Below are 6,644 nucleotides of genomic sequence, written 5' to 3'. Positions count from 1 at the left end.
ATTTGTCAGGCAGACGAGGCATGTGCTTGTTCACAACGTCCTCTCTTTCCGTAAATACGACTATTTGGTATTTATTGTTATTTTATCTTTGCCGGAAACAGCCAAACTACAATACTGTTTAAACATAATATTTTGTTTTTGAAAAATACCGCACAAGAGTCTCAACTGCTTCCAGCCTCTTGGAGCAATTGGATAAAATTGTGAGGCTGTAGGTTACAGGAAGGAGATATGCAAGTGGAAGGTGCTAAGAACCTTGCTATTCATATCTGGTCACTGTTTTATTTGTTAATTGATCAATGTTATATGTGTTAATGTGAAACCCGGACGATACTGAGAATATTTTCCAAATCTTTTAAAGGGATACATTGTGAAATAACTCAATCATGATAAATCAATTTGAATTTGTTTTAATCAGATTTGAACCCGTGGCCCCATGATTGCTAGTCGAGAGCCTTACCCCGACCAAGGAAACCGCTTTTGCCAACGATAAGTTCCCAATTCCTCAAGTTTTCACCTCATCCTATTTGGGACGTGGTGTCGGTTATGCGTAGTTATATGAATTAAAAATTCGTTAATATTGATGTAAGAAAACTTGACTCCATTGACTTTACCCAACCAAACTTCGTACCGAAAGTGTCCTTCAAAAAATAAAAAAAATTATCTCAAAGCACCGGTCTCTGAAGTGGACATATGGAGTCATTGTTTTTTCTTAAATTAACCTTCAGGTCTGTTAACCTTACTCTCGCTTCTGTATCGTTAATCAATTAAATATTCTAATAAGTTTTTTTTTTTTTTTTATGTTTCTAGGTAGCATTACTGTGGAGACAGTTCCCATAAAGGCGGAACTTGGACCCCCAGAAGTTCATATGGGGGGATTTCCTTACAAAAAAATGGATATAGACCTTCCGGATGTTAAAAAGGAATGCTTACAACGCTTTGAAAGAATTACCCAGACAGCAGGTAAAATCAGTTTTTTTTCTTAAAATCAACAATTTGTTCCATCCTATTTTGTAAGCTTTTTTGGTACTTACTGTCTTTTATAAACGTATAATTTGTGAATTTACCGACAGATCTGAAGACGCATCCTGTGGAAAAACGATTCTCTTGTCCCCATTGTAACAACTCCTATTCTCATAAGTCAAAATTCAAGAGGCACTTACGCACTCATACTGGTGAAAAACCCTTTTCATGTTCTGAATGCAACTATTCATATTTTCGAAAGGAACATCTGATGAGTCACATGCTAACTCATAGCGGAAATAAACCTTTTTCATGTTCCGACTGCAATTATTCATGTTCTCTAAAGGGAAATTTGACGAGACACATGCGGACTCACAGTGGAGAAAAACCCTATTCGTGTTCCCATTGCAGCAATTTATATTCTCAAAAGTCACATCTGACGAGCCACATGCTGACTCACAGTGGAGGAAAACCTTTCTCGTGTTCCGACTGTAATTATTCATGTTCTCAAAAGGGAAATTTGACGAGACACATGCAGACTCACAGTGGAGAAAAACCTTATTCATGTTGAAAGCAACTACTCATATTCTCAAAAGGGACATTTTAGGAAACACATGTCGACGAACATAGGAAAAAACCCTTTTTATATGCCCGAAAGGACCATCGAATCTTTTCATGTTCTGACTGCAATTATTCGTTATTATTTTTTTGGTAAACTAATGTTTTAAGACAAGATTTTTTTATGCATAGCACAAAGGGTAACAATTATTTTACTCGCAATAATTATTCGCCTGAAACACTCATCCACATTGAACAATCATCCACATTGTAAAGCGGCCGCTACACTACTCGCTTCGACGCTTCGACGAAGTCCTCGACGAAGTTAGCCGAAGTCCGAAGTGCGTGCCCACACACTCGTGCAACTTCGCGGGTAGCTCAGGAGTCCGTGCACTAGGCAACATGAACGTTCAAGTGGCAAATAAAGGATGAAAGTAGATTAAATGCTGTTGAAATGAGATCCCTGAGGCGTATAATAATAATAATAATAATAATTGGATAATTTGTAAAGCGCCGTTTTTGTGAAAAATCACCTCAAGGGCGTATGTGTGGTAAAACCATGTTTGATCGTGTGAGGAATGTGGAGATCCGCAAAGAGGGCAAGGCTGATGTAAGCGTAATGAGTAAGATTAAGAAAGGGACGCTTAGATGGTTTGGGCATGTAGAGCGAATGAGCGAAGATAGAAGTGTAAGGAGGATATATGATGCAAATGTGAATGGTAGCAGAAGTCGGGGACGCCCGAGGAAGACATGGCACGATCAAGTGAATCAGATACTCGAGTCGGGCCATGTCAAGAGTCAGAATAATAGAAGAGTATGTATGAGACGATGTACGAATGTGAATGAGGCAAGGAGTGTGTGCCAAGACCGAGTTGTTTGGCGGTCCGTCCTCTCTGCCTACCCCTGCGGGGAAACGGCTTGATGGTTATTTTTTTTTTTTTTTCATAGTGAATACCTCACAAGAGTCCCAACTGCTCCCGTCTGGAGCCAGTGAGACTATGGCATCCCCAATTGGGGGATGTTGTGAGGCTGAAGGTAAGTGGGGAAGGGAAAGAGGAAGGTGGGGAAGTACCTGGCTATTCAGATCTAGTCACTAAACACGGCTTAAGCCATTTGGAGCAACGTTTCAATTCTGAATGGTGGTCTTTCACCAGGGCGATACTGGTAGTATCTTCCACTCTGGAACGTGCCTCAAATATACTATATATTATTTTAATTAATTAATTGTGAAATAACACAAATCAATCAAATAAAATTTATTTGCGCACGCCGGGTTCGAACCCGCGACCTTCGGAATGGCAGTCCAATGCGTTACCACTGGACTATGCCGGCCGTCAAGTTTATTCAAGGTTAGTTAGTTAGTTAGTAATCTTTATGGTCCCTTTCAATTGGGTCCCAAATAACCGCCTCGGATTGGAGTGTTTCTAGGAACAAAAAAATTAGGTCCTGTGACCACAGTGTAGAAGCCATATTTTATTACGTATAGTCACTATGACTCTGCGCACGCACAACCACCAAACACGACGTCTCGAAGCGAACTGAAGTGAACCGAGTAGTGTGGGCAGACACTTCGTGTTCGAACTTCGAGTCCTTTGACTCGGGCGCATTTACCGACAACAATCGGAAGTCGGGCGAAGCGAAGCGAAGATGCCCGAAGCGAAGCGAAGTTCGTGCCCACACTATCGTATTCGGTCAACTTCGATCAACTTCGCGAGTAGTGTAGCTGGGCTATTACCCTTTGTGCTATGCATAAAAAAATCTTGTCTTAAAACATTAGTTTACCCAAAAATAATAATTAATATTTGACAAGTTCTAGTATATCTCCTAAAATTGTATAAAAAACCAAATTAATACAAATTATTATTGCGATGCCGGTCGGTAAGTCAACATTGAAGTTAACTGCGCAACATTCAGTATTGCCAGGATCAAAATATGTTTTGTAGTTTCGTTAATTTTACGCTGGTCCAATTTAACGACCGGTCCAATATTCCACTTTCTCCCCTACATTGAAGTCATTTAGAGAATGTGTCGACTATGTGGTCTTCATGTATGCATTATATCTATCTATTTAAATAAAAATTCAAATTTTCGTTTGTAACAGAACACATTGTAACATACTTTTCTTCCGCATGGGTTCTGGATATATTGTTTAAGAGAAAAAAAATATTTTGTATACTGGTTCACTGAATCATTATTTACTTGTTTGTGAACACCCATATGGGGGTATAATATATATAAATATATACTTTAGTGCATTCATGTTATTTATTAATTAATCCTATGTTAGGTTTGCTCACATCGTCGTGTGTGCTGCTGTATTAGAAACACATGAAAAAAATACAGTGATTATCAAACAATGGATCTTTAAATATTTATGTGTATGTATATATTATATGTCACAAATAAAAAGAAAAAACATCAGTATTTGAGGAAAGTATGTTTTCTCAATTCCTCTAAACTTAACCATTTTCTCAATCTTAGTATTTTCTTTGGGGATTTTGCTATACAGTTGGACGGCCTGGTACAAGAGAGATTTCTGGGTGCTTAATTATTTTCTTGTTCGCAATCTGATGTTCCTTTCATTTCTCGTCCCGTGACTGTGTATCTTGTGGTTGTAATTTATTTTTCTATTCAGTTCCTCCGACATCATCCCTATTTAATTTTATATATAAAAATAATAACATTAAAATAAATAGTTTGTTTAGCCGTCATAAAATTTTGCTCACTCATGTCTCTTATCCGTGTATATTATGTTTCGCTTGAGTATTATTCGCTTTGCTTTATTTTGCAGTGCATTTTTTCATTTTCTCTTCGTTGCAGAGAAAAAGAAAACTTGAACAGTAATTGATATGACATTTTTCTTTATTTACCTTGTTTCGTATTCTGCCAAGGAATAAAATTGTATAGTCTGCATTATCTGAAAAGTTCATCTTTGAGCTTATAATTAAATTGTTTGGTCCGCATTATCTGAAAAGTTCATCTTTGAGCTTATAATTAAATTGTATGGTCCGCATTATCTGAAAAGTTCAGCTTTGAGTTTATAATGAGGCCTAGATATTTAATTTCTTCCATTTTTTTAAATTATTTCTTCATTAATATAAAACTTTAGTTCGTCGTGCGTTTTTTTCCGCCTATATTCATGTATTTGGTCTTAGAGTACTACAAAAATGGCCCCTGATGCTAAATGATTGGAAAACCGGAGCTATAATGAAACGAAAAAAATATTACACCTTACTTCGACATCGAAATGGGAGGACACATCATTGAATGGAAAGATGAAGTCACAAATCTGGGCCTGACTATGGACTCGCGCCTCAGCTGGAAATTTCACCAAGCTAGGATGCACGCATTGCACGCGTGCACGCGAAAAGCGATCGGCGCAATTAAGCTATTTTTAACAGACGAAGCCCGCTACTTCCCAGAACCAAACTCCTCATCTACTACTCGCTTATTCGCCCGGTACTGTCCTATGTGATTTCTGTATGGATCAGAATTTCACACTCGGACCATACGAGACTAAAGACGCTTCAAAATCTTGAAGATCTCTAGATCCAACTTGAAGAGACTACACGAACGATAACAAATACCGACATTATACGAATTTACACACAAACTGACTAGAGTATAATTCAATTATCTGGGCTCCATTGTATAAAATTTACCAACTAAAAATCGAGAGAGAGCAGCATTAATTTCTTAGTTGTATTAATTATAAATTAGGAATTCCTATCGAAGATCTTAATTACACCTTTTTAGTAAACTTATAACACTTGACCGACTTATCATCAATACAATAGCTATAATAATGCGCACAATAACTGAGTTAGTTTGTCTTTTCAAAGTTGCCATGAGCAAATTGGACGCCATGGATTCAACGAACCTTATTTCGTATCGTGTACCCACTCGTAATACAAGACAGAATGGTCTCTATAATGTTCCAAAGTCTGAATAATTATTTCGAAAATTCGCCAATTATTGAGAGGCTACACAGACTAGGTAATAGTAATACTCAGTGACCAAACTAAAAAATATGTATGGTAGAATATTTGTAACTGATCCAGAAAATGACTTTTTACTTACCAGCACACTTTGTTTTCTGCAATTTTTTAAAAATATAAATGGAATGTTCCATAAAACACCCAATCGAGCGTTATAATTTATATAAGTCTACCATTATATAAAAAATACCTAAATGATGTTTTTATGTAGCTTATATTATTATTTAGAAATATCGCGTAGGAACGTTAACATATTTTTTTTACTTTCTTCTTATTGTAAATTCCGTATTACCAACCTGTACTATTATTTTTATACCATCTATTCTGCACTTTTAAAACTCGTTTATTTATTTTTTTATATTTTCTTATATTATGTACAATGTATGTTAATTTTTTGTCATTCATTTTGGTATTTTCTGTTGACACTGTAGTATGCAGTAAAATATGTAAGTATCATATACAAATCCATCAGGGTGATTGAATTAATGAATAAATAAGTTTACTGTATATTGACATAAAAAAACCGACATACGCACTCACACACACCTCAACATGCAGGTCATCATTTAGCGATGTTACTGAAGGCGGTCTCTGTTTCAAGACAAACGACTGTTTCCTCCCGCATAAGGTTTGCAACATGCAATTTTTGTAGCGTTTTTAGGTAACAACTTTTTTTCGTACCGAGGAAATACAAGTCCTCCAATCTTAAAGGACTGGGACACGGTCAAGCGGCTTGATCGCAAGCACGTAGTTTATTGTCTATGGCACTTTGTGACAAGCATTTTGACCGTGTACCGAAGCTGGCTTGCAAGCATTGCGCAATTCTACGTGCTTGCGGCGGGGCTTGATGCGAATTTATATTTTTGTGGGAATAGACAAACGACAATAGACAAATAAATATCACGTATCATAAACAATGATATAAATTGAATAAAATTGTTATAAAATAGGTACTTAGTTATTGTTTTTGTGTTCAATTTGTAGAAATCCATCTAATTTAAAAAATTCTGGAAGTATTTTAGTATTTTTTAAAAATTATGACAGCGGTTTTCAAGGTCATTAATAATCAAACTGTAGAATAAATCATTTTCCGAATTTTCAGTGGAGAAAACATATTTTTTGTATGAA

The sequence above is a fragment of the Hesperophylax consimilis genome, chromosome 17 (assembly GCF_061612785.1).
Source record: "Hesperophylax consimilis isolate HC1 chromosome 17, BYU_Hcon_1.0, whole genome shotgun sequence".
In the NCBI taxonomy this organism is placed as follows: Eukaryota; Metazoa; Arthropoda; class Insecta; order Trichoptera; family Limnephilidae; genus Hesperophylax; species Hesperophylax consimilis.
This window is presented reverse-complemented; position numbering follows the sequence as displayed.